This window comes from Stenella coeruleoalba (assembly GCF_951394435.1).
Source record: "Stenella coeruleoalba genome assembly, chromosome: 8".
In the NCBI taxonomy this organism is placed as follows: domain Eukaryota; kingdom Metazoa; phylum Chordata; class Mammalia; order Artiodactyla; family Delphinidae; genus Stenella; species Stenella coeruleoalba.
Genome location: NC_137154.1, coordinates 105056846 through 105073808, shown reverse-complemented (window position 1 = coordinate 105073808; position 16963 = coordinate 105056846). Strand labels below are relative to the sequence as shown.

Genomic DNA, 16963 nt, shown 5'->3' with positions numbered 1-16963 from the left:
AAGCTTCAGAGCCGCAGAGGAGAGCACAGCAACAGGGGTGCGGAGGGCAAAGCGGGGAGATTCCCGCACAGAGGATCGGTGCCGACCTGCACTCACCTGTCCGAGAGGCTTGTCTGCTCACCCGCCGGGCCGGGTGGGGCCTGGAGTTGAGGCTCGGGCTTCGGTCGGAGCGCAGGGAGAGGACTGGGGTTGGCGGAGTGAACACAGCCTGCAGGGGGTTAGTGCACCACGGCTGGCCGGGAGGGAGTCCGGGGAAAAGTCTGGAGCAGCCGAAGATGCAAGAGACTTTTTCTTACCTCTTTGTTTCCTGGTGCGCGAGGAGAGGGGATTCAGAGCGCTGCTTAAAGGAGCTCCAGAGGCGGGCGCGAGCCGCGGCTAAAAGCGCGGACGCCAGAGACGGGCATGAGACGCTAAGGCTGCTGCTGCCGCCACCAAGAAGCCTGTGTGCGAGCACAGGTCACTCTCCACACCTCCCTTCCGGGGAGCCTGTGCAGCCCGCCACTGCCAGAGTCCCGGAACCCAGAGACAACTTCCCCGGGAGGACGCACGGCGCGCCTCAGGCTCGTGCAACGTCACGCCGCCTCTGACGCCGCAGGCCCGCCCCGCACTCCGTGCCCGCCCCCCACCCCCCACCCCGGCCTGAGTGAGCCAGATATCGCGAATCAGCTGCTCCTTTAACCCCGTCCTGTCTGAGCGAAGAACAGACGCCCTCCGGCGACCTACACGCAGAGGCGGGGCCCAATCCAAAGCTGAAACCCGGCAGCTGTGCGAACAAAGAAGAGAAAGGGAAATCTCTCCCAGCAGCCTCAGAAGCAGCGGATTAAAGCTCCACAATCAACTTGATGCACCTGCACCTGTGGAATACCTGAAGAGACAACGAATCATCTCAAATTGAGAAGGTGGACTGTGAAAGCAAGATTTATTATTTTTTCCTCTTTTCCTCTTTTTGTGAGTGTGTATGTGTATGTTTCTGTGTGAGATTTTGTCTGTGTAGCTTTGCTTCCACCATTTGTCCTAGGGTTCTATCCATCCATTTTTTTAAAATTTTTTTTCTTAATTATTTTTTAATTTAATAACTTTATTATATTTTACTTTATTTTATTTTACTTTATCTTCTTTCTTTCTTTCTTTTTTCCTTCCTTCCTTCCTCCCACCGTCCCTCCGTCCCTCCATCCCTCGTTTCTTTCTTTCTTTCCTTCTTTCTTTCTTTCTTTGTTCCTTCCTTCCTTCCTTCCTTCCCTCCTTTCTTTCTTTCCTTCTTTCTTTCTACTTCTACTAATTCTTTTTCTCTACTTTTTCTCCCTTTTATTCTGAGCCGTGTGGATGACAGGCTCTTGGTGCTGCAGCCAGGAGTCAGTGCTGTGCCTCTGAGGTGGGAGAGCCAACTTCAGGTCACTGGTCAACAAGAGACCTCCTAGCTCCACATAATATCAAATGGTTAAAATCTCCCAGAGACCTCCATCTCAACACCAGCACCCAGCTTCACTCAACGACGAGCAAGCTACAGTGCTGGACATCCTATGCCAAACAACTAGCAAAACAGGAACACAACCCCACCCATTAGCAGAGAGGCTGCCTAAAATCATAATAAGTCCACAGACACCCCAAAACACACCACCAGATGTGGACTTGCCCACCAGAAAGACAAGATCCAGCCTCATCCACCAGAACACAGGCACTAGTCCCCTCCACCAAGAAGCCTACACAACCCACTGAACCAACCTTAGCCAAAGGGGACAGACGTCAAAAACAACGGGAACTACAAACCTGCAGCCTGCAAAAAGGAGACTCCAAACACAGTAAGATAAGCAAAATGAGAAGACAGAAAAACACACAGCAGATGAAGGAGCAAGATAAAAAGGCACCAGGCCTAAAAAATGAAGAGGGAATAGGCAGTCTACGTGAAAAAGAATTCAGAATAATGATAGTAAAGATGATCCAAAATCTAGGAAATAGAATAGACAAAATGCAAGAAACATTTAACAAGGACCTAGAAGAACTAAAGATGAAACAAACAATGATGAACAACACAATAAATGAAATGAAAAATACTCTAGATGGGTTCAATAGCAGAATAACTGAGGCAGAAGAACGGATAAGTGACCTGGAAGATAAAATAGTGGAAATAACTACTGCAGAGCAGAATAAAGAAAGAAGAATGAAAAGAACTGAGGACAGTCTCACAGACCTCTGGGACAACAATAAACGCACCAACATTTGAATTATAGGGGTTCCAGAAGTAGAAGAGAAAAAGAAAGGGACTGAGAAAATATTTGAAGAGATTATAGTTGAAAACTTCCCTAATATGGGAAAGGAAACAGTTAATCAAGTCCAGGAAGCACAGAGAGTCCCATACAGGATAAATCCAAGGAGAAATATGCCAAGACACATATTAATCAAACTGTCAAAAATTAAATACAAAGAAAGCATATTAAAGGCAGCAAGGGAAAAACAACAAATAATACACAAGGGAATCCCCATAAGGTTAACAGCTGATCTCTCAGCAGAAACTCTGCAAGCCAGAAGGGAGTGGCAGGACATACTGAAAGTGATGAAGGAGAAAAACCTGCAACCAAGATTACTCTACCCAGCAAGGATCTCATTCAGATTTGATGGAGAAATCAAAACCTTTAAAGACATGCAAAATCTGAGAGAGTTCAGCACCACCAAACCAGCTTTACAACAACTGCTAAAGGAACTTCTCTAGGCAAGAAACACAAGAGAAGGGAAAGACCTACAATAACAAACCCAAAACAATTTAGAAAATGGGAATAGGAACATACATATCGATAACTACCTTAAATGTAAATGGACTAAATGCTCCCACCAAAAGACACAGATTGGCTGAATGGATACAAAAACAAGACCCATATATATGCTGTCTACAAGAGACCCACTTCAGACCTAGAGACACATACAGACTGAGAGTAAGGGGGTAGAAAAAGATATTCCATGCAAATGGAAACCAAAAGAAAGCTGTAGTAGCAATTCTCATATCAGACAAAATAGACTTTAAAATAAAGACTATTAGAAGAGACAAAGAAGGACACTACATAATGATCAAGGGATCGATCCAAGAAGAAGATATAACAACTGTAAATATTTATGCATCCAACACAGGAGCACCTCAATACATAAGGCAAATGCTAACAGCCATAAAAGGGGAAATCGACAGTAACACATTCATAGTAGGGGACTTTAACACCCCACTTTCACCAATGGACAGATCATCCAAAATGAAAATAAATAAGAAAACACAAGCTTTAAATGATACACTAAACAAGATGGACTTAATTGATATTTATAGGACACTCCATCCAAAAACAACAGAATACACATTTTTCTCAAGTGTTCATGGAACATTCTCCAGGATAGATCATATCTTGGGTCACAAATCAAGCCTTGGTAAATTTAAGAAAATTGAAATTGTATCAAGTATCTTTTCTGACCACAACGCCATAAGACTAGATATCAATTACAGGAAAAGATCTGTAAAAAATACAAACACATGGAGGCTAAACTATACACTACTTAATAATGAAGTGATCACTGAAGAAATCAAAGAGAAAATTAAAAAATACCTAGAAACAAATGACAATGGAGGCACAACGACCGAAAACCTATGGGATGCAGCAATAGCAGTTCTAAGAGGGAAGTTTATAGCAATACAAGCCCACCTTAAGAAACAGGAAACATCGCGAATAAACAACCTAACCTTGCACCTAAAGCAATTAGAAAAAGAAGAACAAAAAAACCCCGAACTTAGCAGAAGGAAAGAAATCATAAAGATCAGATCAGAAATAAATGAAAAAGAAATGAAGGAAACAATAGCAAAGATCAATAAAACTAAAAGCTGGTTCTTTGAGAAGATAAACAAAATTGATAAACCATTAGCCAGACTCATCAAGAAAAAAAGGGAGAAGATTCAAATCAATAGAATTAGAAATGAAAAAGGAGAAGTAACAACTGACACTGCAGAAATACAAAAGATCATGAGAGATTACTACAAGCAACTCTATGCCAATAAAATGGACAACCTGGAAGAAATGGACAAATTCTTAGAAATGCACAACCTGCCGAGACTGAATCAGGAAGAAATAGAAAATATGAACAGCCCAATCACAAGCACTGAAATTGAAACTGTGATTAAAAATCTTCCAACAAACTAAAGCCCAGGACCAGATGGCTTCACAGGCGAATTCAATCAAACTATTAGAGAAGAGCTAACACCTATCCTTCTCAAACTCTTCCAAAATATAGCAGAGGGAGGAACACTCCCAAATTCATTCTACGAGGCCACCATCACCTTGATACCAAAACCAGACAAGGATATCACAAAGAAAGAAAACTACAGGCCAATATCACTGATGAACATAGATGCAAAAATCCTCAACAAAATACTAGCAAACAGAATCCAACAGCACATTAAAAGGATCATACACCATGATCAAGAGGGGTTTATTCCAGGAGTGCAAGGATTCTTCAATATACGCAAATCTATCAATGTGATAAACCATATTAAAAAATTGAAGGAGAAAAGCCATTTGATCATCTCAATAGATGCAGAGAAAGCTTTTGACAAAATTCAACACCAATTTATGATAAAAACCCTGCAGCAAGTAGGCATAGAGGGAACTTTCCTCAACATAATAAAGGCCATATATGACAAACCCACAGCCAACGTCATCCTCAATGGTGAAAAACGGAAAGCGTTTCCACTAAGATCAGGAACAAGACAAGGTTGCCCACTCTCACCAGTCTTATTCAATATAGTTTTGGAAGTTTTAGCCACAGCAATCAGAGAAGAAAAGGAAATAAAAGGAATCCAAATCGGAAAAGAAATAAACCTGTCACTGTTTGCAGATGACATGATACTATACATAGAGAATCCTAAAGATGCTACCAGAAAACTACTAGAGCTAATCAATGAATTTGGTAAAGTAGCAGGATACAAAATTAATGCACAGAAATCTCTGGCATTCCTATACACTAATGATGAAAAATCTGAAAGTGAAATCAAGAAAACACTCCCATTTACCATTGCAACAAAAAGAATAAAATATCTAGGAATAAACCTACCTAAGGAGACAAAAGACCTGTATGCAGAAAATTATAAGACACTGATGAGAGAAATTAAAGATAATACAAATAGATGGAGAGATATACCATGTTCTTGCATTGGAAGAATCAACATTGTGAAAATGACTTTACTACCCAAAGCAATCTACAGATTCAATGCAATCCCTATCAAACTACCACTGGCATTTTTCACAGAACTAGAACAAAAAATTTCACAATTTGTATGGAAACACAAAAGACCCCGATTAGCCAAAGCAATCTTGAGAACGCAAAACAGAGCTGGAGGAATCAGGCTCCCTGACTTCAGACTATACTACAAAGCTACAGTAATCAAGACAGTATGGTACTGGCACATAAATAGAAAGATAGATCAATGGAACAGGATAGAAAGCCCAGAGATAAACTCACGCACATATGGTCAACTTATCTCTGATAAAGGAGGCAGGAATGTACAGTGGAGAAAGGAAAGCCTCTTCAATAAATGGTGCTGGGAAAACTAGACAGGTACATGTAAAAGTATGAGATTAGATCACTCCCTGACACCATACACAAAAATAAGCTCAAAATGGATTAAAGACCAAATGTAAGGCCAGAAACTATCAAACTCTTAGAGGAAAACACAGGCAGAACACTCTATGACATAAATCACAGCAAGATCCTGTTGACCCACCTCCTAGAGAAATGGAAATAAAAACAAAAATAAACAAATGGGACCTAATGAAACTTCAAAGCTTTTGCACAGCAAAGGAATCCATAAACAAGACCAAAAGACAACCCTCAGAATGGGAGAAAATATTTGCAAATGAAGCAACTGACAAAGGATTAATTTCCAAAATTTACAAGCAGCTCATGCAGCTCAATAACCAAAAAACAAACAATCCAGTCCAAAAATGGGCAGAAGACCTAAATAGACATTTCTCCAAAGAAGATATACAGACTGCCAACAAACACATGAAAGAATGCTCAACATCATTAATCATTAGAGAAATGCAAATCAAAACTACAATGAGATATCATCTCACACCAGTCAGAATGGCCATCATCAAAAAATCTAGAAACAATAAATGTTGGAGAGGGTGTGGAGAAAAGGGAACACTCCTGCTCTGCTGGTGGGAATGTGAATTGGTACAGCCACTATGGAGAACAGGATGGAGGTTCCTTAAAAAACTACAAATAGAACTACCATATGACCCAGCAATCCCACTACTGGGCATATACCCTGAGAAAACCATAATTCAAAAAGAGTCATGTACCAAAATGTTCATTGCAGCTCTATTTACAATAGCCCGGAGATGGAAACAACCTAAGTGTCCATCATAGGATAAATGGATAAAGAAGATGTGGCACATATATACAATGGAATATTACTCAGCCATAAAAAGAAACGGAATTGAGCTATTTGTAAGGAGGTGGATAGACCTAGAGTCTGTCATACAGAGTGAAGTCAGAAAGAGAAAGACAAATACCGTATGCTAACACATATATATGGAATTTAAGAAAAAAAATGTCATGAAGAACCTAGGGGTAAGACACGAATAAAGACACAGATATACTGGAGAATGGACTTGAGGATATGGGGAGGGGGAAGGGTGAGCTGTGACAAAGCGCGAGAGAGGCATGGACATGTATACACTACCAAATGTAAGGTAGATAGCTAGTGGGAAGCAGCCGCATAGCACCGGGATATCCGCTCGGTGCTTTGTGACCGCCTGGACGGGTGGGATAGGGAGAGTGGGAGGGAGGGAGACGCAAGAGGGAAGAGATATGGGAACATATGTATATGTATAACTGATTCACTTTGTTATAAAGCAGAAACTAACCCACCATTGTAAAGCAATTATACCCCAATAAAGATGTTAAAAAGAAAAAAGACAAAATCTCAGTTAAAAATGGGCAAAATGTTTGAACAGACATTTTACAAAATATGATATCTAAGTGGCAATCATCACATAAGAAAGCATTCAAGTTAAGTAGTCATCAGGGAAACATGAATTTTAAAGCACTAAAATATCACCACATGGCTTACGTTGAAAAGACCAATAACACCAAGTATTGTTGATGAGATAAAGCAACTAGAACTGACATACAGTACTTGTGGGTGTGTAACTGATATAACCACTTTGGAAAACTGTTGCGCAGTATTTCCTGAAGGTGAATATATGACCTAGAAATTCCACTTTTAGGTGAATACCCAATAGAAATGTATACATATATGCACCAAAATACATGTATGAGAGTTTTCATAGCAAGTACTATTCATAGTAGAAACAAACTGGAAATAACTCAACTATCTAGTAACATTACAATATTTAGATCATGATATATTTATGGAATAGAATGCTACTCAGCAATGAACATGAACAAACTTTTGCTGTATAAAAACATGGATGCATCCTACAGACGTACTATAAAGCACTAGAAGTCAGATACAGAAGAATAAAAGGTATATGATTCCATTTACGTAGATTAACTGGATAGGCAAAACTAACTGATGTGGTAGAAGTCAGGATAGAGGTTAGCTCTGGAGCTCAGGCAAGTAAATAGGAAGGGACAGAAGGGGAGTCCTGTGGTGTTGCTTAATGTCCTATTCTTTTCTCTGGATGTTGGTTCCATGGGAGTTTTGACTTTATGAAAACTAATTTATGTGTGCACTTTTGGTTTGTGCATTTTTCTTTATACATATTATACTTGAGTTAACAAATTTCTTAAAAGATGAGTTTCAGAGAGAAGATGGTGATTGACAATGTCTAAGATGTTAAAGGATTAAATATACCAAAGACAGCAAATGAATATCGTATGTTTTTTAAATAGAGGTTATTGATGATCCTGGAAAGAACAATTTTAGATTCCTCATACTAGATACGATCCTCTTCAACTCCTTTAATTTACTGCAGTGACCTTAGAGGTCTCCCTGACTTGAGTAACTCCCCAATTTTGATTCACCAAGAATTTTTATGCTAGACAAACCTCGTTAAAGACATCTTTGCAGTATGTAATTTCCCCAAGAAGGTAATGGTTTTCTATTTTCAGCTTTACCATATCTACATTTTTTCTTCTTAACATTAAGACTCCTCCAGCATCTCACCACTCTCTATCTTGAAAACTTACTTTTGACTACCTGTCATGACTTTTCCACCTTAGTCTGGCTGATTTCTTTACCAAATTTCACATGTTTCATGTTCATCGCCACTCACATTTCATGATGACTATTATTGTTATTCGCCCATTTATGCTCAACCTTAATACTGTAAATACTGCAGAAATACCCAAATGCCTTCCATTCCTAGAGGAAGTCTCTGGTATCTCTGGCTACTGAAGAAAAGAGCCCCGTTGCACAAAGACCTCAGGGCAAAAATATTTCAAGAAAAGTAGTCAGAAAACACTCCTCTTGTAACTAATCAAGTTTAGTTCCAGAAAGAGTTCATTACTAAGTAGCTCTGAACCCATGGTGTGACAGGGTTAACCAGGGGCAATCTCCAACCTGCAAATGATCCTCGTGAGCACTAGCTTTTTTCTAACGTTATGGATAGTATCTTTTGGCTTGAAATTCATCAACCCCATCTCCTCCAAAGACATCACCATCTTCCCCTTAAAAGTTCATTTCCAAGGCGCTGTACACTGGATAATATTATCATCGTCCTTCCACTCACCCAAGTGCTGAGACCTTTCAGCTCACTATTCTCCTCTTCTTTACCTAATTACTTGTCAAATCCCCATGACTCTAACTTAAATATATCTCTTGTACCCACTCTCCTTTTCAACCCCACTTTCTCTGAGTTGGTTTGGGTCCTTATTACCCTGTACTTAAACTATTGCAGCAACTTCATACCTGAATCTTCTCTCTTCTATATATTCCTTGACATTCTAGCTTCCAGAATGCCAGAAAAATCTTACTGGAAACAGTGCTCAAAAATATCCCATTGACCCCATATTGCCTACAAAATAATACCAACGATAGAGCCAGGCACTGCGGTCCTACATGAACAATGTCCATCCCCTGCTGTTCTAGCTTTCCTCCCACCAGGCATTTTCTCTAGTGGCACTCTTCCCCAATACCTACACTCAAGTACCTCCCCTACCTTTGCTCATGCTATCTCTTCCCCCGAAGTGCCCTTAATTACCTCTAATTTATCTGTTCCCTTTTGTGTGTATGAAAGTCCTGGCCACCCCTCCAGGCATTATTAAAATTCTGCTCTCAAAAGTCTTCTCAGCTCTCCCATCCATGTTCATTTGGTTCTGTTCCCCTCCCCCATTCCCCCATGTTCTCTGATCATGGTTTTATTCAAGCATCCATCATGGTCTGGCTTATATCTCAGGTACCTGTATGTGTCTGTCTCTCAAGTGAAGAAATATTGTCTTGATCACCTTTGTGTTTCTTCCTTCATTACCCTCTAGTTGGCAGGTGTTGATTGATTGTTAACTAGTCTATCTCTTAAGGCAATAGACATAATCATCATCTTCCTCGGGGTACGGGTATAGAAAAAGCAAGCCAATCTAGGCATCAGGTCACCTGGATATTGGGCTCCAGCTCTGCCACTAACTAATTTGCTGTGTGACTTTGGGCATGCGGTGTCCTCTTTCTGGTTCTCATGCTCTGAGCTATGAAAAGAAGGGCCTGGACTAGGTCAGCATTGCCAAAAAGCATGTTCCATGGAACACCGGTCCCGTAGGACATTCTCTCCACCAGAAAGGATGCAACGGTCAAATAAATGGGGGAAATATCAAATAATATGTCTCCCTCATAGAAAATTGTACTCTGCCAGTTTTTCAAATTGCAGGTCATGACCAATAAATTTGTCATGAAATTAAGTAGGTTTCAATGCACATTTTTTTAAAAAGAAATTAGAATAAAAGATATCAGAGGGCATCACACATAGTAAGGGTACTGTTTCATAAAACTCTTGCTTAAGTTGTGTATGAGTGTGTGTGTTTACGTGCGTGTATCTTTCTTATTGGAGGTTTTGGCTTCACATTCTTTAGAAATACTGCAGTATACACCAACATCTTAAAACCTCTGAATTACCTTGCTGTAAACCACCTATTTGATTCTTTCATCCCTGCCTTTTTCAAATGTAAACATTATATGCACAGACACACACAGGCAAACCGGACATACATTTATTGACAGGTTACAAGACATGATTGCTTGAAGAAACTCAAACCAGGAGTGAACATTGGTTTATATGATCTGAGAAGTCCTTCTGTCTCAAGCACACTGTGATTCTCTGAGTTGCGGGACAAACAGGTCAGAGCATCAGAACTGTTACCTGCTCGAACGTGCTGGGTAAAGGCGCACGGGGAGGCTGAAGAGCTCCCTGCTTGTAGAGCGCTAGGAAATCTAGATTTTTCGCTCCCTTTCTCATTCTACTGTTAGAATATTTGTCTTTTGTTGTGTACACTTACACGCCAGACTGCAAAAGAGGAACTGCCTCGGTGGGCCCGCTAACCAAGGCAAGGCTAACCCTTTGCGGGTGTAGAGGTATGACGGGCATGTTGGCATGAGACCAGCCCAGGGCACCGTGTCTGTCACTGATCGCCCTGCCTGCCTCCTGGCTCAGATGCTTCTTTGCCCGTGTTTCCCAGAGCACAGCCAGGAGACGCCCCGGCAAAGCCCTTGCCTCCCCATGTGGTTTCCCCTGCTGATGACACCAGCACAGCCCTTGAAATGCTTTCTCAGCCACACACAGATGCTGCTGGAGGTGGAAACATGAGAAGGCTTGAAACAAGCTCCTAGCTGCAGGCAGCTCCCAGTCTGGCCTCCACTGGTAGGGGGATTCCCCAGTGTTTCCATATTGAACCCAAACATGAAACAGTTGAGAGCCTGGGATATGTGAGCACAAGAAGAAAAAGGGAAGTCCAGCACGGAGAGTGCAATTTCTAAGAAAGCCTCATTCCTCTCACTGTACCTCCGAGATCAGGAAATCCCGTGTTCAGAGGAGCACCTCTCTTTGTGAATGCCCTTCCCTTTACAGACCCGGGAGCGACCCGGACCTCTGGGCACGTCTGATCTGGGGTGATGCCAGCAGCCATGAGGACACAGCTGCTGAAATGTGCTCATGGGGTCTTGGGAAACCCGCCAGTCCTCCAAGTACCATGCTCTTCCCTCACGCCATGGGGGTGACCGTCCCCCGCTTGACTCTGGGGTGCCACTCCCCACTCTGTCCTTTCTGGCACATCAGTCAGTAAACAGAGGGACACAAACTATTGTACTAGAGTGGCAGAGAATCTTGGGGTAGTATTGGATACATATGAGGAATCTCTGGGACACGGCTTCAAGTCAGTTAATTCAAGTCAGCTTGACCTAGTTTCCCTTCAACACCCGCCTTGGACAGCTGCTCGGGACCCCTGTTATTTCTCTTTCACTTCAGCCCCAGAGAAACTGGAGCTGTTTCTCTCCCACCCTTGGCACCTGAGAAGCACAGCCCATCCTGTCTATGACCTGTCAAGACCACCCCCATCTCAAGCTGAATTTCTATTTTTAAATCACTGGAGGTCTAACTCAGTGGCATCACCACGTTTTCACAGATTACCCTGAATTCATTTTATTTCCCCTAGAGCACAACCCAGAATGAGGGGTCAAATTAAGTTTCCCCTCTTCTCTCACCGCACCCTATGCACCTCTCTACTTTATCTGCTTCCCACCTTTATCCCAAAGCAGTCGTGTGATTTTCTTTTTCCATCAATAGGTCATAAGAAGACCCATTTCCAGGTTACTGTCTTCTCAAGTCATTAAAATTTGCTTATCTTGGGTCAGAAAAAGATTAAAGATTTTGAGAATGCTACTTGACAGCTTGTTCTAGAACAGTACTGATTTAAATGCATGCCTGGGATCATGTATATTAAGCATGACCATTTACACTTTATTCTATAGCTATTAGAGAAGGGTGGCATTTTGTAAAGAAAAAAAATGAGGAAAGGGTCTGTTGTTTTCTCCTGAGACAAATAGCTTTCAGAGATAAGTGACTTAGGGTTCTCCAGAGAAACAGAGCCAGTGGGTGTGTGTGTGTGTGTGTGTGTGTGTGTGTGTGTGTGTGTGTGTGTGTGTGTGTGTCTTGTACAGAAAGAGATTTATGATAAGGAATTGGCTCATGCAGTGCTGGAGGCTGAGAAATCCCAAGATCTGTAGTCAGCAGATGAGAGCCCCAGGAGAGCCGAGGGTGAGCTCCAGTCTGAAGGCAGGAAACCACTGCCATCCCAGCCCCACAGCATGTGGGAGGAGCTCCTTCCTGCCCACAGGGAGCTCAGCTCTTCCGTTGTATTCAGCTGGAAGAAGCCCACCCACGCGGGGGAGGGGAGTCTGCTTCACTCAGCCTGAAGATTCAAATGTTCAGCTCATCCAAAAACACCCTCACAGATACACCCAGATAATATTTGACTAAATGTCTGGGTTCCCTGTGGCCCTGTCAAGTTGACACATGAAATTCCATCACAAAAGGCTTATTGGGACCCTCTCTGGCTTTTTCATTCAAAACAAAAAGGATGAGAAACACAGCCAGCCCAGTGAGCTACGAGGAGATGCAAGATTTATTGACCCTAGGGTCAGCAATGATGAGAGAAATCGCTGAGTCTGAGAGGCAGTGGAGAAGACAGAGGTGGTCCCTCCGGTGTATGGCGTGTGCTGTCCCTGAAGGGGTCAAGCGGGGCAGCAGTGGGTACTGTCACTGTGGCTAAGTCAGCCAGCACAGTCAGATCAACATAGGGCCAGGCAGGGGGACGGCCAAATAGCCATGCAAGCAGAGCAGAGACCTTTAAGGTTCCAGGACGTCTAACTGCTAAGCTTAGGGGAACAAATGACTAAAGGGAGTATGTTTGTGTCCTCCTGAAATTCATATGTTGGAACCCTAACCCCCAGTGGGATGGCATTAGGAAGCAGGGCCTTTGGGAGGTCATTAGGTTTAGATGAGGTTATGAGGGTACAGCCCTCGGGATGGGATTAGTGCCCTTATATGGAGAGAAAGAGACTAGAACTTGCTCCCTCCAAACTGTAAGGACACCAGGAGAAGACAACCCTCTGCAAACTGGGAAGAGAACTCTCACCAGACACTGGGTCAGCCGGCGCCTTGATCTTGGACTTCTCATCTCCAGAATGGTGAGAAACAAGTATTGTTTAAGCCACCGAGTCTATGGTATTTTGTTATAGCAGCCAAGCTAAGACAGGAAGACTCCATCATTGAGAAGTGGGTGCAAATGGCCCCCAAAAGTCACGCACATGAGCACAGCTCACTTGCTGGTGAAGCTCAGGGAAGCCACAACCAGCATGGATCAATGATATACATCAAATAGAAAGTACAAGACTGAAGTAGAATTACTTTTCCAAACAAGACTGAAAAAAGTACCATGCCACGTGCAGATGTGCACATACAAAAATATAGGAATAGCAAAATTTTTTAAAATTAACAACGACATAACAGTAACAGCTGCAGCTTTTAAGGGAAAATGCTTAAAACGACATAAATTGGATCTGAATAAATACAGAGCAATATTGAGGCTCACTGGTAGCCAACACACTCTAGAGACATTGTTATCACATAAGATGAGGACCAGACTGCAGGGACAAATGTGGAGCCCAAGGTAAGCCTGTGAAGAATAGGACCAACTCTGAGACTTTGCCAGGAGCTATCTAAAGCTACAAGAATGTGCTAATTCCCTCGTGAGATAATGTCACACCTGTGTCACAAGTATTTCAATTATTGACATACGTAGCTAAGTTAATTATTTAATATATCTCTGTATAATTCAGCCATCGTCCTATGTGAACTTCTCTTAATCAATTCTTTAGTTTCCAAATTTCCCATTATATAATCAATTGATTGATAGGTTACAGCTGTCAGTGCATAAGTCATCCAGACAATGCCCCTCCCCCTTTATACAAACACACTTGTAACTCACTGTGCCTACCTCATGTACCCGTTAGTTTTTGCTGCATAACAAATAACCCCAAAACTGTGGCTTTGAATAACAAACATTTTTTAGGAGTTCCAATGGGTTGCTTAGGCAGTTCTTGTCTGGGATGGTTTGGTTGATCATTGTGGTCAGCTGGTGACTCAGCTAGGGCTATATGGTCCAGGATGGCTTTCCTTACTTGCTGGTTGAGGATGTCTATGGGGCAATAAAGATGACTCATGTGCACATCTCTCGTCGTCAAAAAGACTAGCCTGGGCTCCTTCTTATGGTAGTAGTCACAGCATTTACCAGAGGAGCAAGAGAGAGCAAGCCACAAAACACAAGCAATTTTCAAGCCTTTGCTTAAGTTACATTTGCTAGTATTTCATTGGCCAACACAAGTTGTGTGGGCAAACCCATCAGTGTGGGAGGAGATTAAACAAGGGAAATGATTGCTGGCACTTTGTAAATAGCGGACTATACGGATATTGTCAGCCATACCTGCTCCTCTACTGGTAGAGCTGCCACCACACTGCAAAAGTATGACAGTCTCAACAATCATTTCATGGGAATTTGCAGCTACAGATTATGTGCACCATACATAACCTGTCATGCCTGATAATGTGGTCACCCCTACATAACACAAGGTGGTCACAAAGAATGTATGAAAATTCCACACACTTGAGTACAGCCCCTTAACCTATCAACAAGCCCCTTAACCTATCAACCTACCTTAGCATTATTTTAGTGAAATAATCATGATTATGTGAAAACTTACATCCAAAATCTCACTCTCTGCTTCATGCCCTCTGATGACTCAGCAGCACGTGGGTAATGTAAGTGAGGTAAGAAAAACTTAATATGCAAAATTCAAATTTACAGAACAGATAAATTAGGGAATAGGGAGTAAGTCATCCCATCACAATAGAATTCTTTACTCTTACATCAGAATTCTTTAAATAGCCAGCTCCTCCAGGGTCTCTAAAATAAAACTCATCACCAAACTTTACATGTAAATTCTCAGGATTACACCAGTTGCATGTAACAAGGTATTTCTGTACTGATTATTCCCTGACTGGCTCTGCTTGACTTAACCTCTCCCTGCTGGAAGGATCAGTAAAGGGCTGCGTCCTTTTGGAAGAGTGTACAAATCAAACCAGCAACACTGTGCCCACAGGACATCTCCAAAGCTCATACCATTACATGATTTCCAACCTGTGAACATTTCAACTCATATTATAGTCTTGTGCAACTGAAGCTACATCCCTTCCCAGAAGGGGGAAATGGAGTTCAACTCTCAGCCTTCAGTTGGCCAGTGGTGTTGGGGATGGGCAGCGTCAATCAAGTAGATGGAGGACAGAAAGGGGGTGAGGTCCCTACATCGCCCAGGGCACTGTCCCAAGTGCCCAGCCCCACAGCTCCTTTCACTCCCACTCTGTTCCCAACTTTGCCATGACTAATTTTCTTCTCTTGATGGACATAGCCCTTAAAGAGCATGTGTCTCCTTCCCCTTGCTGTGTGTTCAAGCATGCCGATGCAGGCGGCATGGAATCCATTAAGGGGAAGGAGAGCAGGTCCTCGTCTTTCATCTCACAGCCAGCTTCTCCTCCGTGCTGCCCTGGGCTCTGTTCCACTGGGGCTGTTGTGAGCCAGCAGGTTATGTAACATCCTATAGAGGTTCCTATTTAAAGCTCTGAGAGGTGACAGCCCAGATGACAAACAGGCTTCAGTCTGTCAAGTGAACATCTCCAAAGCACCTGCATTTCCAGGCTGCTGTTCTTTCCTGTAGTCCATCAGGGCTGCACTCAGCTATTCAGGCCCTTCCAGGGGATGGGCGCTGCTGTGTCTCAGCAAGGGGCTGTCAGGTTGTCCCACTTTCCCTGCCTAATTCACACTGGGATATCCATATTTATATTGATCTGGGCACATTAAGGGCATACTCATGCTAGGCATCAACTTGGCAGGCCATCCAAAGCAACTTTGCACTCACTAAAAATTTCAACTCACCCACAAAATGCTTAGATTTTGTCTGGTCAGGGATGTGATTTGTTTCCCCCCCTGCAGACAGAAATCACAGCAGGGATTGAATATATACATGATGTATATGTCGTCTCTTTCCTATGTTAACTCTTTAGAAACCCTGTCCCTTGTTCACCTAAGTGATTGTAGCTCCTGCCGTCAACACATCACCTTAGAGCTCTCATCTAAGCCAACACTCAGATGCAGCTCTAACAAAGCGCAAACCACGAGGGAATCAACCATTATGTTGACTGTCACAACCTTGCTGTGTCACAAATTCACATGTACTGAGATGGAATGTCAAGGTTTCTCCATTACTGAGCTTTCCTAAGCCTTCATTTGTACTCTGTTGTGGAAAACTTAACCTGGACCCTTCAAGCTGGTCTGTTTCTTCTAGTTTAAAACAACGTATTTTGGCTAAATGCTCTGTTCTGTGGCCCCCCACTCCCTGACTGACCTTGACCGGGGTGAGGGGAAGAAGGAGGCTGGCAGGCTGGGCGTCATCCAGGGCTGTTGAGGGCATTGTTACTGGTCTATCTCCATCCTCTGTCTTTGCCAGTTCCCTCTGGGATGGGACCAGCCTGCCTCTTCCGGACCTCGTCACTTCCCCTGGTGTCTTCTGCTGACACCCACTATCCCAGCGTGTCCTGGGACAGGCAGGGGCAGACTTTCTGAGTCATCTTTGCCCCAAGCACAGGTCGTTTCAATTCTCTCTGCGCTTGCTCATCCTTCGGTGCCTCCCTGGGGGCTCAGGACCTCCCGTCTGCTCCCCGGGACCACATGGAGTGCCAGGATTCTGTGAAATGGCCCCAGGCTAATTTTTCTGGGCGCCTCCTTTACCTGGACCCTCCATAGCTGAGGACCGAGGAAGGAATGTGTCAGCTTCCCCTTTTCTCTTCACGTTGAACTTATCTGCCTATTCGTCCATCACTTGTCATCCGCCCACCACTAGCTCTGGGATGGTGTGGAGAGGGCTGGTAGG

The 16963-nt window shown here is 43.0% G+C and overlaps 1 protein-coding gene across 16 annotated transcripts in view; it reads right to left on the bottom strand.

Annotated features, from left to right (window-relative positions):
* NTM (neurotrimin) overlaps positions 1-16963 on the bottom strand; it is a gene marked incomplete at its 3' end in the record, with an annotated part of 1328870 nt that overhangs the window by 1006432 nt on the left and 305475 nt on the right. For 2 of the 16 annotated variants that reach the window (XM_079930757.1, XM_079930746.1), the window contains exon 1: positions 297-527. The exons of the other annotated variants lie outside the window; for them this stretch is intronic. Of the gene's footprint in view, positions 1-296; positions 528-16963 lie in introns of those variants that run through there. 16 annotated transcript variants of the gene reach the window in all.